The sequence below is a fragment of the Lissotriton helveticus genome, chromosome 6, assembly GCF_964261635.1.
Source record: "Lissotriton helveticus chromosome 6, aLisHel1.1, whole genome shotgun sequence".
In the NCBI taxonomy this organism is placed as follows: domain Eukaryota; kingdom Metazoa; phylum Chordata; class Amphibia; order Caudata; family Salamandridae; genus Lissotriton; species Lissotriton helveticus.
In genome coordinates, this window is record NC_136067.1 from 860,250,101 (window position 1) to 860,269,176 (window position 19,076).

Sequence of the window (19,076 nt, forward strand, 5' to 3'; positions counted from 1 at the left end):
CCGTCCCAACTCCGAAGCAGGAGGGTGTCACCCCTGGAACTGTCGCATTGCACCGCATCGACCAAGAGCACCTCGCATTCCCGATAAGCGCGCCGCCGTCAGAGCTGCTGCCATCGCATCTTGGATGACGCTGCTGTAGTTGTCGCATCGAGCGGAAGCTTCATGCATCGTGGAGAAGAGCGTCGCCGCTGGAGGTGTTGCCGTCGCATCGTAAGGGTGTCGCCGCTGCAGTCCACGCATCGAACCGAGGACTTCTCGCTTCCCCGAGAAGTGTGCCGCATCTGGAAGGTCTTCACGTCTTTATTTCTTTGTATCTGAACATTGCCGCATTTCCCATCGCTGCGACATTACCTGTCGTGGAAGCGCAACGCAACTTAAGGTACATTGACGCAGAGTGTCGCATCTAAGAACTGAACTGAACTAAGCTTAAATCTACCATCCTAAAGTAATCATAGTGTGTATTTTTGTCGTTTATGGTCTCATGGTAACTCTATATAAAGTCTACTTATTTTTTATATAAAACCTGTGTGGTGTCCATTTGTAGTGTTGTCACTGGGTTACTGTATGTTGTCACAACTGCTTAACTTACAACGCCTCTGAAATAAACATTGACTGCTCACGGGAAACATCCTTTACCACGCAACTTTTACCATGCAGTGCTTTTACAACGCAGGTTTGTAGTGTAGCTCCTATTTTCCCAATAGGCTCTGCGCATTGGAATAGTACCTACAGCAGTAAAGGCCTAGACCAGACGTTAACTAGGTCTACTACTGTCCATACTAGACTTAATTTTTGGGTTTGCCAGCTAAGCTCAGAGTTCGCTAGAAACTTTCTCGAATGTTCAAGGAAGGAATTAACTCCCCTGATTAGACAAGAAGGGATTTAGTTTCTGACAACCATAGAACATGACAACTTTGCTCTCCCCTAATCAAGAGTCAATCTCGAGAGTCGTGTGAGCACAAGGCAATTATTTTACTCAGTCAGTACGTGCATTCTTAGTCTCATCAGAATGTAAAGAAAAGGAAGAGACGGGCGTGTTCAATAAAAAGGTGTTATTTATTGATCAGTCTCTTTTCTCATACATGAGAAATGGATCGATATTATTGCAATACTTATAGTTAAGTAAAGTGCATACATTAAAAGCAATAGTATAAAATAATACTGTAAAAACATTGATATGGTTTCTGAGCCATATGATGTTTAAAATGATTAAAATATATTTACATACACATATACATTTGACTAAACGTACTCAACTGGTGTTTCTAAATACGCCTACCCCGTGTACCTGACCTAAGTCTAATGCGTGGGCGGGAATAGAAAGTTACAGTTTAAGTTAAGTTTGTTTTTGCCAAGTGAATAACTAAAGAATTCTCTGTGAGGGGTTATTCAGTTCTGTACCTGGAATTTAGGATGGATGAGGAATAGTATCTCTTTCTCTGCTCTCGATATTCCAGGCTGCCTGCGAGGGCTGCCCGAAAGCGCCGGTGCTGGGTCTCTCGGCTTGAGATAGCAGCGCGTCTCTCAGCGCGTCAGGAAGGCGGGGCTGCTGCCAGCGGGGTCTGCTTCTGCTCTCGGCTTCGGCAAGTATGGCTGCTCCGTCTTGTCACCACGCGTGTGTTTGCATAGGGCAAGGTCGGCAATATTTATACCTTAAAGGTGCCGAGATTGACGTAAGGATGGACATAGATACGTCAATAAAGATGTCATACGACTTGCTCGTTAGCACATTCTTTACTAAAGTTCTCTGTGAAATCAAAACAATGGCCGCACGGATTATCCAGGTTGTCATAGGTTTGATTTGTTATGAGAACGTCGTATGCCTTATCAGGGGCTGGAGGAATGTCGCTTGTCTAATTAGATCTCAAGCGTTATGACCTAATCAGATAACACGTTCCTGTGCCGTAGTGTGACTGCGTCAGATAACGGTATCTGCATCATGGGGGTTTTCTTGCCTCATGGGCTGACTGTTAGTTAACTTGATAGTTAGTTTAACCAGAATAGGGTCAGGAATAGGGGGACTGATTCAGAACCTATAGAAATACACGACACCCACTCCACGCTAACTATGGTCATATCTACTAATCTATGCATAGTATAACATAGTACAACATACTATAGAGTATAGTGTATACCTTACCACCCCAAAATACATAAATGCATTTCGAAATTTTCAAATATACTGAAAAATTGCAGTCATATATATTGTATGCACTTAAGCTATGAATTAAATGCAAAAGTAAACACGCATTTTTATGCATTATTGCTTATTGGTATATGAGAAATACACATGAAATGGCTCTTAATATGGCTATACAGAAAGGAAGTTCGAGACCATTTCATCACATAATAAAATATTTGTGAACATACCAGCGAGCAGCTAAAGTCTATAAAGTATCTAAAAATAGAAATTTTAGTTCTCTAGGAATAGTTTCTTACTTTAAGCAGAAGATCAGTGTCCCGGGAAAAAAATATGTAGAAAAATATTTTAAGGGGCTTGCTGAAAAATATTGCTGTCCGTGAGCTGGAGTGAAATTGTTCATGTGACTTTATTTTTAAAGTTGAAGGCCGAATTCAGGGAACGCCGTGTGCGAGTTTACTCAAAAGTCTCTAATTCTGTTCTGGAGAGAACATCATATCATTCAGGCTTTCGAAAAAACTGTCAACAGCTTCATGGGAAAGTTCCACTAAGTCGGAAATAGGGGTAACCATGCATTCGTGCGCATGATTGTCTCCATTGACATTCTGATTCGCATTGCTGACAGAAGGTCGTACCTGTTCGATGCTGCTTTCATCTTGAACTTCACTACTCTTCAATCGCAGTGGTGAAGATTCCAGGAATGCCGTCATCAGGATTGGCAGCCTTTGAGGGCAGCACAAAGCGTGAACCTTGGTAGGAACCAACAGTGTATCTGCATCCACTGGCGCATCCGATTGTAGCGTCAGACAGGTGTCTAACACGCATTCTTCTCCGCATAGCAGACACCTTAGTACAGGTAAAACACACCTTTGCCACATGGGTCGAAATGATAGAAACCAAGTCATGTTCAGGTCTCTAAGCCGGGAGAGTCCCAGGATTTTTGATATCCGGTCCCGGTATCCAATGGCTAGGATCGTATCTTCCATTGTCGCGAGAGTTTGATCTGTGACATGGGTTGCCATAACGAAAAATAAGGACTAGGAATAGGATTCCGGCAATTAGTCCTAGGATCAGGGGAAGTCCGCCAAAAATCGAATGGACGAAATCTGGAAAAATACCCAGTATGGCTTTGAATGGTGTTAATGCCATCGAAAATACTGTCTTAAATACCTTTGAGACCCCAGTGGTATCAGAAATATTTAAGATTTTGCTTAGGATTTCCGCGAAATGTACGGGGGAATTAGTTGATAATAATGTATGTATCTCTGCAGTCGTCCTTGCGACTTGTAGATCACACGTTTCTTTTGATGACGTGAGCCTTGTAGGCGTCTGAAGAAGCACTGTTTTCATTCTGCTTAAAGCATCTATTCGAATAGAAGTAATTTTCAAACTGGGCCATGCCCTTGCCTCCCTGTCTGGAAAGGAGCTGGGGAATAAAGAACGTCCACAGCACTTGACCTTCGCCGTTGTAGTTACTAGATAAGGAGTCCCGGGCATAAGACTGCAACATCTGCGGTCTACAATAAGAATGTAACTCCCATTATAGAGTCTTTGAAAGAATGGTTCTATTTCAGTTGCAGGTGCGCCTTGCTGGTGACATGAAAGGTTGTATGAATTCCCTTCACAGGCTCCATGCAAACTAATTCCGTTACACAGAAGCGTGCCGCTTAGTGACATAGCACAATTGTTGCCACTAAGAAACACTTTCTGTCCTTTATTACTGACACATGCATGTGAATAGGGCAGGTTCCAAGTTGTTTTAAGGTACCCCTTTCCCAATTTCTCGTACATGCCAGCCTGTATATATTTTTGGCAGTATTGAAACCTGAAGGTTGAGATTGGAATATTTATGATTCCGTGGATTATCCATTCACTGACAGGTCGTTCTGACATTGTCATTGGTAATCTTTCTAGTTTTTCAATGCTCAAGATTGTATAATCAGCACCCTTTTGCGCCATACCGATTTGTCTATCAGTAAGGTTAAAGATTTGGAATAGTGACATTGTGTTGATTAAACGCCAAGGCACATAGCCTGAACGCAGATTTTGTAACGTCCAGCCAAGCTGTACAATGGAACGCAATTGTGACTGACCATGTTGTAATAACAGTAAGTCTTGCGATAATATATCGATTGCTGAAGACACAATGCTGTCCAATGAAAAAATTCTGGAGGACAGAGTCATTAACCCATTGTCCACTACAGAAAGTGATTTTTCCAAATTGATACGGTCAATTTCCCGTATTCTTTCTGCTGTCTCAATTTGAGTAACCTTCCAGGCCTCATTGTATGCTGCATATACAGAGGCTGCTATGAAACGCTTTTGACGCTGTTTGCGTGGTCCCAGTATGAAATAACGCAAGTCAGCACCATCAGTAAGTAAAGTTAGGTGTTGCTTAATTTCAGGCAGTGTGGAAGTTTGTAGCCATTGAAGGCATAATTTGCCCACACTGTAGGTTGTTATTATCCCTGGGTGATGTCTTTGGGGATATCTAGGGTCTGGCCTGGTCATTTTGAAACCCTGTGTTTTATTCAGGAATCTATCTTGACAGTAATTTGTATCTGTGGGCCAGATCAACCATTGTTTCCAATCAGGATGTGTTCTGTTTTGGTTTAATATATGGTTTACGTCTATCTCTTCATCTGTATCAGAGCTATTGCTAAACATTGTTGGCTTCGGAATAGACGGTTTAATTAAATCTTTGATTTTGGCTAAGCCAAGACAGGTGGTTTGTTGAACAGTGTCATTTAAAAATATCATTTGTTCTGGGATCATGCAGGCTCTAAACAAAGCTTCTAAACCCTGTACTTGCCATTCTTTTGTACCCCAAACACTTTTCAAATCAACATTTTTGTCCCAATAATCAAATCCAAATGTATTCATTTTTTCAAAGAATGAATCTGAATATATCAATTTTGTGTTGGTTATCATGGTTTTCATCCCTGTCTTGTTTGACAATTTAAAATAAAATGTTTCAGCATTACTTATGTTAAAACCTGAAAAATATGAATATTTGTCATATACGGTTCTAGAGCTTCCTTTTGGAGGTGTAGCACAATGTTACCATTGATTATAACTTAAAACATTTCTAGGTTGTGCAGATTTATGTAAAAAATGGTTACCATAATGGTTATAGCAATACATACTATCATAATTTGTAGAACCTTGCAAATAATCATGTTTTGTAAATTTAGCAGACATTACTAAGTCATACATCATGTTGTTAATACTTTCGAAGTCCCAATCATCAGCAAATGAGTTTGGTTTTGCAAAGTCACTCAAGGAGATCTTGATTTGGTGTGGATATTTCAGGATCTCGACCGGACCGTAAATTTCATAGTCAGTGTTGTCCCAGGCTACCCCACCAGGTATAGGATTGGCTGTGAAGTTGGCTGAAGAAAGTTCTGAAGAAAGTTCTCTTTTCTCGACGTGTGAAGATGTGTGTGGTTTGAGGATCAAGTTGATGTTCTGACTTGCTGTGTCCATTTTAGCATATTTTCCCTCAATGAAGCGTCCCAAAGTAAATACCATGATGAGCCAAAGTATGAGGATAAATGCGCCAAAACCCACCCAAAATTCAATCCATGGAGAAACCAGATATGTTTCTTTCAGATGTTTCAAAAGTTCCTTCGCTTTGTCTTTAAAGGATTTTGATGATGGCTGTGTCTTTGATTCACTCAGGCTTTCAGAGGAATCATCGAAGTTGATGAAGTAACAGGATGCAGTTCTGTCAATTGTTCCAATTGGTTCAGGATTTCTGTTTTTTGCATTTTCACTTGGTACTTCAGTATAGATCGGTGTGTCTCTGCTAAATGTCTTTATTTGGGTTTTCAGAGGTCTGAGTTCTATTGCATTGTTGCATAGTCCTTCTTGTTCTTCTGCAGGCGTTTCAAATGTGATGAGCCTTTTTGTTAGGACCTCTGTACTGGTAGCAAACCTTGGTGTTCTGCTACTTATTGGGAGTCCACTTGGCCTACTGTTTGTTATCGGCCACATGTTGTGGTTTTACCAGGTCGATGGATACAACTCGGTTCTCCTTTTTTCCAGCAAGTGGCGGTAGTACAACTGATCTTGTCCCGTTGACAGACAAGACAGGAACTGCTTTTCTGTAAGAAGGCCCAAATTCCTTCTTTACCGCGATCTTCTCCCTGACTAGATCCCCGACTTTTGGAATCCAGACAGGTCTTGCCGGGACAGGTGGTGATTCTTCAGTGGTTGTTGGCTGTTGTTTCAACTGTATGTTGCTCAGGTCTTTTCTTGTTTTGTTTAAGTCCTGCAAAATAGCCAAACGGTCTTTGACATCAAAGGTTTTTTCTTTTACCACTGAAGTCTGACTATCAAGGTCAGAGATCAACATCCTAGTTCCGAATAATAATTCATACGGACTGAATCCCTTCAGAGAATTTCTTGGCAAGTTATTTAGACTACGTTGGACACTTATTAGATGTTTGACCCACCCAGCTCCCGAACCTAATATCCTTTCTATTATAGATTGTTTTCTGCCTTGGTTTTTTCTTTACACCATCCCGTACCCTCAGGAAGGAAGTGAGAAGATTCCCGCTGGGCTGTGCTCATTTGGCCATGTTTCCTCCCCAGGCTGGATTGCCTGAGTGAAAACAATGGTCGAACGTAGCATGCTCTTAGCGTATATGCCATTTAGACTCGCAAATCTTGTATAATAGTCCGGACGTCAGCCGAGTGCTGGTGATCTACATTATAAGTGGAAACTAGCCTGTATATGTTAATCGCAAGCCATTCTTTTTGCTGGTAATATTATCTGCCTTGATACGACGAGGTATTAAACTGCTTCTCTCCCCACTGCGATCTCTGTTGCAGTTTGGGCAGTTTTTTACAAACATGGTGTAGTGCAGGCTCATGCCTGGCCACCAGTACCGTGATTGTAATTCTTCCAGAGAATCTTTTAATTTAAGGTGTCTGAGACCCTCGCCCATGTGTGCGTCTGCGATTAACAAGTTTCTCCTGTCCATGTTTGGAATCACTCTATCCCCCACTCCAGGGATTCGAGCAAAAGGGACGGAGTTTGCATCGATTATGTATGTATAATTGAGTGGATAGTTGATCGGTAGTGCTGAGCAGTCGCCGTTTGATGACGTTTTCACCGCCAGCAATGTTTCACCGTCAATGTATTTTAATGTACGCTTTTTTCGATCTACGGGAGCCGGTTTAGTGGCTGCCGCTGCGGCTGCTTCAGCCAATGAATTCCCCACAACGTGAACGCCATCACGTTGATGACTCAGTGAGTGAGTCACGTGAGTCTTTGGTAGTTCTTTTTTCAAAAGAGCTACTTGTTCCCAGAGCAGTTTCTGCTTTATTGGTGCATCTGTGTCATCTTTGTAACCGTTCTGAATCCATGTCTGCAAATCCTTGTTATATGCTTTGACGCAGTAATATGAATCTGACACTATAAGTGTCGGGAATTCGCGATCCGCATTATCCAGCGCCATTTTTAATGCTATTATTTCAGTTTGTAGTTCTGAATTAGTTTCTACTGAGTGTGATTTTGTTAATAGAGGTCTTAGTTTACCTCCGCGCCACACTTCTTTTGTAATCTCACATGTGGGATTGTATGCATGTTCTCCCCAAACGGAGGGTTGAGCATGTCCGTCTGTATAGATTACACAGGCGTAATGTCGTAGAGGCAGAATGTCGATTGGCAGAGGATACGTCTTTTCATATTTTAGATTTTTTAATTCTTCTAGTTCTGGATCAAAGTAGTAGTATACTTTGTCCGTTGTGATTGAATTTACCCATTGTATCCATTCCGGATTCAATGTTGTTGTTGGTAAATTACAAGGTGTTGTTAGTGCCTCAAAGGCTGATTCTGCTGTTCTGACTGTGATATGTCTACCGTCAGCTATGTCTTTTTCTCTAGCTATTGCGGTTTGAACTGCACGAATGATTTTTTCTGTATTACTGAATTTCTGTTCAGCTTCTGTGTACAAGTGTGATTTAAATGCAATTGGTACCTTTTCTCCCTCATTAGAGGTCAGGTATGTGAATCCGCATCTCCCTGGGATGACTCGGATCACAAGGTTGCGTGTGTTATCACGTGTTTCTAATTTTGTTTTAATTAGCATGTCTGTTTGTAAGGATCTCAAAATTTCTGTGTGTGTTTGAGTCCAATTGGATCTTTTAAAGTCTGGTTTAATTAGATCATAAAGGGGTTTGACCCTTTCTGCGTAATTTGCAATGTATGTTCTTCCGAAATTTAGGAAGCCTAGAATTGACTGTAGGTTTTTTAGTGTTTTAGGAGCTTGGATTACGGCACATTTCTCTAGGAAATTGTCTGCCTTTTACCTTCACTTGATAACTCATATCCTAAGAATAGGACCGTCAGATGGGCAATTCTGGATTTTTTAAAGTTGAATTTGTAACCCTCTGCAGCGAACCCAAGTATTATGGTGTTCACTCTTTTCAAGTGAGTATCCAAGTCATCATCTGTTAAGTAAATGTCATCTACATAAGATAATGCTTCATCATCATATAGTTGTAGTAATTCTGTTACTCTCGCTGAGAATACCCCCGGGCTGTTCTTGTACCCCTGGGCTAACCGACAGAATTGTTTTTGAGTGCCATTTACTGAGAATGCAGTTAAATATCTGCTCTCTGGTGCTATGTTTTGACAAAAGAATCCATTGGAGATGTCCAGGGTTGTTTTGTATTTTTTGCGCACTATGTTATTCATTAGTGCAGCACTGTGTGAGTTTTGCACTGCAAAGGTTTTGCAACATGTGTTAAGGTGTCGGTAATCCAAAACTAGACGATATGAATTGTCTGGTTTGGAGACCGGAAACAAAGGATTGTTCATTTGTGAGGTGCAAGTTTCAATCACCCCCTGGTATTCTAGCTGATCTAGTATTTCATTTACTTGTTTTTTAGCTTCTTGCTTAATTGGGTACTGCCTTTGTGCAGTAGGTTGTGATTTTAACTGGATATTGTGAGGAGGAGAATCCTCATCCCATCCTACATGATTTTTATATAAAGCAGGTGCTAAGGCCACTGCCCACTTTCTAGCAAGTGTGTATTTTTTATGAATCGGTATTTGATTCGAGAAGGCAGGCATAATTACTTCTTCGCCATGAGGGCACTCCCTGACAAACTCTGGTGGCCAGTCTTTTTCAGCTAGAAGGATGTCATAACCCTTTGAGAGGTTATCCCAAAATAGTCCCCTTATTTTCCTAGTCTTATCTCCCTCTATACGTAATGTTATCTCGTATATCTTGTGGGGCTTGCTAACTCTGGTGTCTGCAGTTTCCACTTGAAGGTATTCATTCGTGTCCACTGTCTCCAGATGATTCATAAGGACTTTGCGAGCTATGCTCACCTCTGCTGCGCTGTCTAGCATTGTCTGAGCCCATTCTCCGTTTTTCAGTTGTGTCCTCAGTATTCTCGGCATTTTTAACTACCTTGATACTGGCTACCTTCTTTTTTGGAAATTGTAATTTCTTTTTTTGTTGAGCAGGTTCCTTGTCTTTGGACTTGGCGTGCTCTTCTGATCGTCCTCTTCTTTCCGATTTCTGCGAGGAATTCTGAAAAGATTGAGAGGGACGTGTATCAATGTCTTGATATCTATCAGGTTTTTTAATATTATCCCTATTTCTAAGGTTATATCTATTCCCCGAGGGGTCACTCTGCGGTGACCTCTGTCTTTGGTTTGGAGATTTCTCTCTTCGCCTAGGAGACCTTCCTCGGGACTGGAATTTCTTTTCTTTAGGATTGGATTGTTTGTTTCCATCCCAGTTCTTTTTTGGTGAATTATTATTATTAAAAAATATTTTTTCTGGACTTGTAGTCAGTTGCGGTTTTACTGGTATTCCACCTAGACTATCTCTGCCTAGTTCTTCATAGGATTTTTCTATGATTCTGACAATTTCAGCTGGTTGGTCTGTTATATCTGTCTCTTTTAACCTCTGGCGGATCGCCACGTTTGCTGCTTCACCTTTTATGTTGGCTAGTAATATAGCCGAGACCTGCTTGAAGTCTTTCAGTAATTTCATACCAAGAGTTAAAGCAGGTTCTGGACCGTATTCATCTTGAATTTGTTTTAGCACATCTGGTATTACCGAAATGGATGGAACACCGTGCGTTTTTGTGTAGATGGAAGCAAAGACTGTACCCCAAGTGTCACAGTCCTCAATGTGTGGTGCGATTCCCATTGGGAGACATATAGTCAGAATCCTGTGTTTTTCTAATGGGGTGGTGTCAGGAAACACCGCCTCTATTTGGGTAATTTTCTGTGCCAACCAGAATGGTATCTGTTCCCGTTTAGCTGGAACTTTACCTAGGCAGGATTGGATGTTCTGTGGTGTAATTTTATTTGTGTTCCCCTGGTGAGGGGTCAGCTGTGGAAGTTTAATCGCTGGCTGAATTGTTGAAGTCCGCATTACATATTGAACTAATTGTCTATGAATTTTTAGTAGTTGTTTTAGCTGTATTAACAGCTCTGCTGCAGGCATTCTTTCGATGTCTGGATGTGGTGTGCATCCGGCTAAGACCGGCCACGTTGCTCCTGGTCTTCCTAAAGGACCGAGCCTTGTAATGTGATTGTTATGTATTAGGGCGCCATCAAATAAGAGCAAATGCTCTTGGAATTTGAGTGGTACTTCCACCTCCTCGAAAGGAGTGTATGTTTCAGGAGGTTCCTCTACTTTGTAATAGTGGAAGTACTTTGTTACAGCATTTGCTGCCGGAAAATGTATCCATGAATAGTATACCTCTGTCTGCCGATATTCGTGTGCCTCAATTACGAATATGACTGTGCCACCTCTAGGTGTCAGTCCATTTTCTATAAGTTTTAAGGTTATAGATCTCCTTTTAATGACCGGAATGAGTGTTATATTCGGGTCAGCTGCTTGCATGGTAGCATCAGCATCTGCGATTTCAGTTGCTAATCTAACTGCCTCTCTTTCTTCATCACTGTCTCCCATTTTACAGACAGGATGGTATTATGTCTATTTGCAGATCAGGTTTCTTTATGGAACAAAGATTAGATGCACAATATTTTGGAACTGTTTATCCTTCAACGTTGACTTGACCAAGAACCATACATAGGAGTTCCCTCCTGCGAGGTTTTGGAGGATATAACCTTTCACCCACTCCAGACGTCTTTGGAGTATTTGGGAAAAGGGGTCTGATTGAGAAAGCACGACTGAGTTACTCTAAATATCTTACGTTAGTTTTATCGCCCTTTCCAAACGCGTTGGGCGCCATGTAGTGTAGCTCCTATTTTCCCAATAGGCTCTGCGCATTGGAATAGTACCTACAGCAGTAAAGGCCTAGACCAGACGTTAACTAGGTCTACTACTGTCGATACTAGACTTAATTTTTGGGTTTGCCAGCTAAGCTCAGAGTTCGCTAGAAACTTTCTCGAATGTTCAAGGAAGGAATTAACTCCCCTGATTAGACAAGAAGGGATTTAGTTTCTGACAACCATAGAACATGACAACTTTGCTCTCCCCTAATCAAGAGTCAATCTCGAGAGTCGTGTGAGCACAAGGCAATTATTTTACTCAGTCAGTACGTGCATTCTTAGTCTCATCAGAATGTAGAGAAAAGGAAGAGACGGGCGTGTTCAATAAAAAGGTGTTATTTATTGATCAGTCTCTTTTCTCATACATGAGAAATGGATCGATATTATTGCAATACTTATAGTTAAGTAAAGTGCATACATTAAAAGCAATAGTATAAAATAATACTGTAAAAACATTGATATGGTTTCTGAGCCATATGATGTTTAAAATGATTAAAATATATTTACATACACATATACATTTGACTAAACGTACTCAACTGGTGTTTCTAAATACGCCTACCCCGTGTACCTGACCTAAGTCTAATGCGTGGGCGGGAATAGAAAGTTACAGTTTAAGTTAAGTTTGTTTTTGCCAAGTGAATAACTAAAGAATTCTCTGTGAGGGGTTATTCAGTTCTGTACCTGGAATTTAGGATGGATGAGGAATAGTATCTCTTTCTCTGCTCTCGATATTCCAGGCTGCCTGCGAGGGCTGCCCGAAAGTGCCGGTGCTGGGTCTCTCGGCTTGAGATAGCAGCGCGTCTCTCAGCGCGTCAGGAAGGCGGGGCTGCTGCCAGCGGGGTCTGCTTCTGCTCTCGGCTTCGGCAAGTATGGCTGCTCCGTCTTGTCACCACGCGTGTGTTTGCATAGGGCAAGGTCGGCAATATTTATACCTTAAAGGTGCCGAGATTGACGTAAGGATGGACATAGATACGTCAATAAAGATGTCATACGACTTGCTCGTCAGCCCATTCTTTACTAAAGTTCTCTGTGAAATCAAAACAATGGCCGCACGGATTATCCAGGTTGTCATAGGTTTGATTTGTTATGAGAACGTCGTATGCCTTATCAGGGGCTGGAGGAATGTCGCTTGTCTAATTAGATCTCAAGCGTTATGACCTAATCAGATAACACGTTCCTGTGCCGTAGTGTGACTGCGTCAGATAACGGTATCTGCATCATGGGGGTTTTCTTGCCTCATGGGCTGACTGTTAGTTAACTTGATAGTTAGTTTAACCAGAATAGGGTCAGGAATAGGGGGACTGATTCAGAACCTATAGAAATACACGACAGGTTTTACAACGAACACCATTACAACGCATTGCACTGGGGGGCGGTCTAGGATAAGTAATTGTAATTTACTATCCAACACCTTCCCTACTATCCACGGGGACTGGAGTTGGAATAGTAAATTAAACTATTCACTATCCAGCACCCCCCAAAGCAATGCGTTGTAATGGCTTGCATTGTAAAACTTGCATTGTAACGGCATGCGTGGTAAAAGCATGCGTTGTAACAACGTACATCCCTGCTCACGCCACGCAGCCTAGAGGGTGAGCAGGTGTTATTTTAGTAGTGTAATCCGCTTATCCTGACTAGAGGAGAGGGTCCCTATTTGTCACAAGTGCCCACCTGTGCCAACTAGAGACCCCCAAATCTAACACTTCCCCTATAATTTCAAGTGCTGGAGATCAGCACAAGTTTAGAAACGGGCACCTCCCCATCACGCACATGCATCCTTGCTACACCTCTGAACGATGTGCTTAATGTGCCCTCTGTCAGACAGCTTTAGAAAGCAAGGCACGGAGTAGAAGTGCAATGTCTCTGACATGGTGCAATGGCCAGAGTTTCCAACTTTGGAGCTGGAGAGCCAGGTTCAAGCCTCGGCATTGGCTCAACATCCTTTGATTCTTGGCATATCACGTAATCTCCCCATGCCTACCAAAAAAATGAATGTGTCGTTGTGTAATGTATCTGGTGCTGCAATAAAGTGGTGCAATACATTCAAGTCCATTGTGCTGTCTGAAAAAACAAGCAAAGAAAACTGCAAATTCGCTGCGAGAGGTGGGAGGTGGTGTTGGGGGAATGGCTCGGGACATTAAGTGACCTGGGAGCAGCGCTGTCTGCCGTCGACCAGCAAGTAGAGAGCACAAAGAAAAGCAATGCATGTAAATGTATTTCGATTTATATAGCGCACTAATCACCCAGGGGTCTCAAGGCGCTTGCTTAGGGAACCCGTCCTGGTATTCCCCTGTGAGATACCCTGGCAGGGTATTCACAAGGTGAAAGCCAGGCATCCCGCCGCGAGGGGCCGTAGTGGAGATTAAGCAAGCTATTGCCCAGAGTCGCAGAGTGTGACCCTGTGAGTCGAGTAGGCACCGGAGCGAGAATTGTCGAGTCCGTGGAATTTTTTGAGCCCGAGACCCGCCGAGGCGGGGAATCGAACCCTGATCCACGGCTGATCTCAGCTTTCGGGTCTGCCGCCTCTAACCCCTGAGCCACGCTTCTCCACACCGAATACACTGAAACTAAAACATATGGCCAATAGTGAGACGATCCATGTAGCAGGGGCAGCCTGCAGGGTGGAACAAAACAGCCAAACGGCAATGATAATGAAGGAATTTGTAAAGGCAGAGAAAAGAGCCTATGGAAAGCACTGGGCGTGTTCAAAACCCATAGAACTGAAAACCACATGTCTTGAAGACAGCACATGCACTGCCAAGCAATACCTAAAAAAGAAACACAGATCAGCCAGACCTAAGAGTTCATTAAATATCACTTTTCATTCTCTGCATGCGCACATTTACTGGAACTTCAAAAACATATAAGAAGCCAGTGATTTTAATAGCTATTTGAAATCTGAATTAATAGTCTTTAATTGTTTACTATTTGACATTGTGTAGGGATACAAGTTGACTAAATACATTTTATATTGCCTATGCCCACGGTTGGCATAGGCCAGACATCTAGTATGTCACAGGATATTGCATTGGTATTAGTGAGCACCACCAGTGGTTTCTCAGTGTGTCTGTGCTGGTTGCATGGATCGTATGGGTATGTAAGACGGAGTCTGGGTGAATGGTATCAACTGATATATCTGAAAGACTGGTGGTTTTGCTGACGTCTGGATGACCACACATGCTACAAAATGCTGGAGTAAAGAGATGAATAGAGTTCCTGAAGTAGCCAGTAGTGCTAGAACAATTTTCAGAGTGGGGATCTTGCCATCAATGTTACATCCCTGAAGTCATAGGTACTGCGAACATTCAAGTGTCACACAAAGAAAAAATTTAAGAAATGAGCCACACTCATTGAGCAGGAGAGTGGTAAGGGTCTATTATGTAGCCAGTGGTTCATTTTGGAGCACACTGTCACAAATATATTACTAATACAAAAACAACAATTGATGGACAGAATGCAGAACAATGTCACACATTCACCCCAGTACAGAGATCTGGGCTAAATCCATTATTTTTGTGCTCACCATGCCATTCCAGTTTGAACCCAGCTATATGCAAATCAGTCTTGACCCTGTGGGTCCCTTGCTCACTTTGCCACTGTATTCAAGCTAGCCTGGCTGATGAGGGCTGTTAGCCCAAAACCGGTCACAGGATGCTTGTTTTCATGACGCAGAAATATCGAGTTTTTAATATTTAATATTGTGATCTACAAATATCATGGTGCAGGAATATCATTGACAAAAATATCGATTTTCTTTTATGTTCAAAATATTTTATTAGGATTTTTTGTAAACATGACAAACAAAAAAGATACAGTGTTGGTATAGACAATAACAAAGTACTAACATTAAAATATTATCTTAACAATATCCATATACCCAAAAATCGACCATTGTCACATAAACTGTGAAATTAGAAAAGTTAGAAAAAGGAACAAACAGGGCTACTCTTCCAAACAGAATTTATACAAAACTGTTAACAGAAGCAAATAGTGTTATAAAATATTTTATGAATACGTTTTAATATATTCCTCAGTTGGTTTCCATAACTGTTGAAAAGACAATGTATTTTTTACTGGTCCCTTGTAAGATAATTGAGCACCAGATCTAATAAAAATAATGTATGACCACCATGCATAGATTGATATTGTTTCCGATGATTTCCAATTGGAAGTTATGGATTTAATAGTAATAGAGATAAGGAGATTAAAAAGTTTAGACTGGGGCTCCAATAGTTTAGATGATAGTACGTAAGATTTACCAATAAGTATTTTGTTAGTAAGAGACTCAGAAATAGGAAGTTTTTTTACCAATGATATCCCAAACATTTTTCCAGAATTGAGCTAACATATTACATTCAAAAAGCATATGTTTCAAAGTACCATCATAACATTTGCAGTTCCAACAAAGTGGTGAGTCTATAAGTTTAGACTTAAATAATTTATAGGGAGTCCATTTACAATTGAACAAAATAAAGGCGCTGGTTTTGGATAATGATACAGGAAACCATCCTGAACTATTGATGACCCATATTTGTCTCCACTCTTTTAACAAAAGATTCAGGGAAAGTTCTGCATTCCATAAATAGGAAAAAAAGATAAAGTTAGTAGCATTTGTACAATTAAATTGGTTATAAAATTTGGAGACAGTATGTTGGGAATCAGAAAAAGCTTTAATACAATTTACCGAATCTGGGGGCATATTAACAAGCGGCAGCGATAATTATGGCTGGCCCCGCTTAGCGAGAAAATAGTTATCATCGGCTATCGCAGAAAATTGTCGCCATGCTAGCGCTGTATTAACAACGCATAGTGCAATGGCAATAGTTTCCCAGCGATAGCGGTGTTTTCCATGGAACAACGCTGGATTTCCAGCGATGCTCCATGGAAAACGATGATAACCTTGCTGCTACGACCCTGTGGTCATATCAGCATAATCCACCCCCAATGATAAGTATAGCTAAGTCTGCATTTTAGCAGGCATTAGTTTTTGGCGAAAACAGCGGTTTCCTCCAAAAACTAACGTCTGCTAAAATGCGCGTGCAGCCTTGTAAATATCGTGATGTGCATATCAGCGATATTTACAAGGTTGTACTGCCCAATGACGCCCACTTTGCATCTCATTAGAGATACAAAGGAAGGCGTCAGTTAAAAGGGTGCTAACATGCGCTAATGCATGTTATCACCCTCTTGTAAATAGGGCGATATTTTTATCTCCGCTTTATTGGCTTTAAAAGACAAAAACGCAGAGATATGGCCCTTGTAAATATGCCCCCCGGAGTCTTAATTTGGGGAAGCACATTTGGAAAGGTGTTTAGCAGTGTTTTACAAAGAAGTTCATATTTAAAGGCTTGAGTATTGGGTAACACGAATCTGGTCTGTAGTTCAGAAAAAGGATAATAAAGCTGTATCTTCATAAATATGGAGAAAGAAAATGCCAGTTGAAACCCATAAATTCGAGGATGTGATTGTACGATTACATTTTAATGTAGGATCATGCCAAAGGGAGATCATAGTAGAATCTGAAATACGTGATGAAAAGGATGCATCAAAATCATTTATAATCAGTTTAGTGGATGCAATAATGGGGGAGGATTATCATTTTTTATTTGAATTAGACATGGACAAAAGTGATGGGAGAGGAAATGATGATACTAAATTGCGCTCAATCATTAACCATTTAGGAGAATGGTTAGGGTCCAGGCCCGAGAACCAAAGTGAACCTTGTTTTAAAATAAATGCTTTATGATATTTGAAAAAATCAGGCATACCAAATCCTCCATTCAATTTAGACAGTTTATGTTTAGTGTAAGCAATACAAGGAGGTTTGCGATTCCATATAACTTTAGAAATAAGCTTATCAATTTTTTTGTACACTGATTTGGCAATTGTATAGGGATCATAGACAAGGTATAAAAAATAATTGGGGCTAATAACATTTTAATGGGTTCAAGTTTCCCCCACCATGATAAGTGTAAGGGGGACCATTGACAATTTTTTTCTGTAATTTTGGTTAATAAAGATTTGCAGTTCAGAGTAACAGAGTGCTTTAAAAGAAGTGAAAAGAGTATAACTAAATATTTAATTTTCTCTTTTTGCCAAATAATTTTAGTGTTGTCCAGTATTGAGGGTGTACAGTGCATGTTCAGGGAAAAAAATTCTGTTTAATGAGTATTCAAGGTGTAGCCAGGCATCTAAAACAGCTGGTAGAGATGTGGCCGGATTCCTAAGATATAATAGAACATCATCTGTATAGGCAGATGTTTTAAGATTAACATCCGCTCACATAATTCCTTCAATATCAACTGAATTTTAAATGTGGGAGAGAAATGTTCTAATTGCCAATAAAACAAAATAGAAGAGGTGACAATGGGCAGCCTTGCCGGGTTCCTCCATAAAGAGAAAAGGCATTTGAAAACTGACCATTAATAAAGAGTCAGGCAGAAGGGGAGCCTTATAAATTTGATATCATTTTTGTAAATTTATGACCAAAATTAAATGAAAAAAGTGTTCGAAAGAGAAATTGCCTGTGAACCTTATTGAATGCTTTCGCTCAATCTAAAGCTAGTAAGCCAGCAGGAGAAGTGAGGGTAGTGGCCTTGTCAATAATATGAAAAAGGAGTCTTGTGCTATTGACAGAAAAACATTTTGACATAAATTCATATTGATCTATATGAATAAGGGATGGCAAAACTCGCGCTAATCTGGTTGCAAGAATGTTTGCAAAAATGTTACAATCCTGGTTGATCAGTGAGATAGGACGACAATTTGAAACTTTTGTATGGTCTTTATCTGGATTAGGTAAAACTATAATTAACGCCTCCGTAGAGGAGCCACTAAGCAAACCAGTTTGAGCAAATGTAGGGAACAGATGATATAGGTGAGGAATGAGAGTGTCAGCAAAGGTTTTATAAAATTCTGCAGGAATACCATCAGGGCCAGAGATTTTTGAGGTTTAAGCAATTGAATAGCAAATAAAAGTTCATCAGTCGTGATACGGTTGTCTAATTTGATTTTGTCAGACTGGGAAAGTTGAGGGAGATTGGCAGAGATTAAAAAATTGTCAATAAATTGAGGATCTAGAAGGTTCGAGTTACTATACAATGTGGAGTAAAATTTAAGAAATTCATCTATAATGTCAGGTGTAGATACAGCAATGGTACCATTTTGTCTGTGGATAGCATGAATATGATTTCTAACTTCCTTGATACAGAGATAATTAGCTAAGAGTTTTCCTGACTTGTTGGCATTAAAAGCAAATTTAGCTTTCTTGTTGGCAATCAGTATACCAGCTCTTTTACTCAACATGGAATTATACTCATATCTACATTTTTGCAGTTTGGTTTTAAAATCAAGATTCTCTGATGAGATAAACAGTCGTTCAATTGCAATTTGTTTTTCTAGGTGTAACAATTTGGTAGTAAATGATTTATATCCATATGCCATTATATAAATAATAATTCATCTTAAATAAGGTTTAAAAGCATCCCATTTTACAATAGGGGAAGTAACATCATCATGGTTATATTAAAATATTCATGAATAGCTTTTAAAATGGTATCTTTATGAGCATCATGAAAAACAACATCAACATTCCTGCGCCACCGAGAATGAGAGACTGAAAAATTACCTGTTTGTAAGTAAAGCAAAATTGTGGCATGGTCT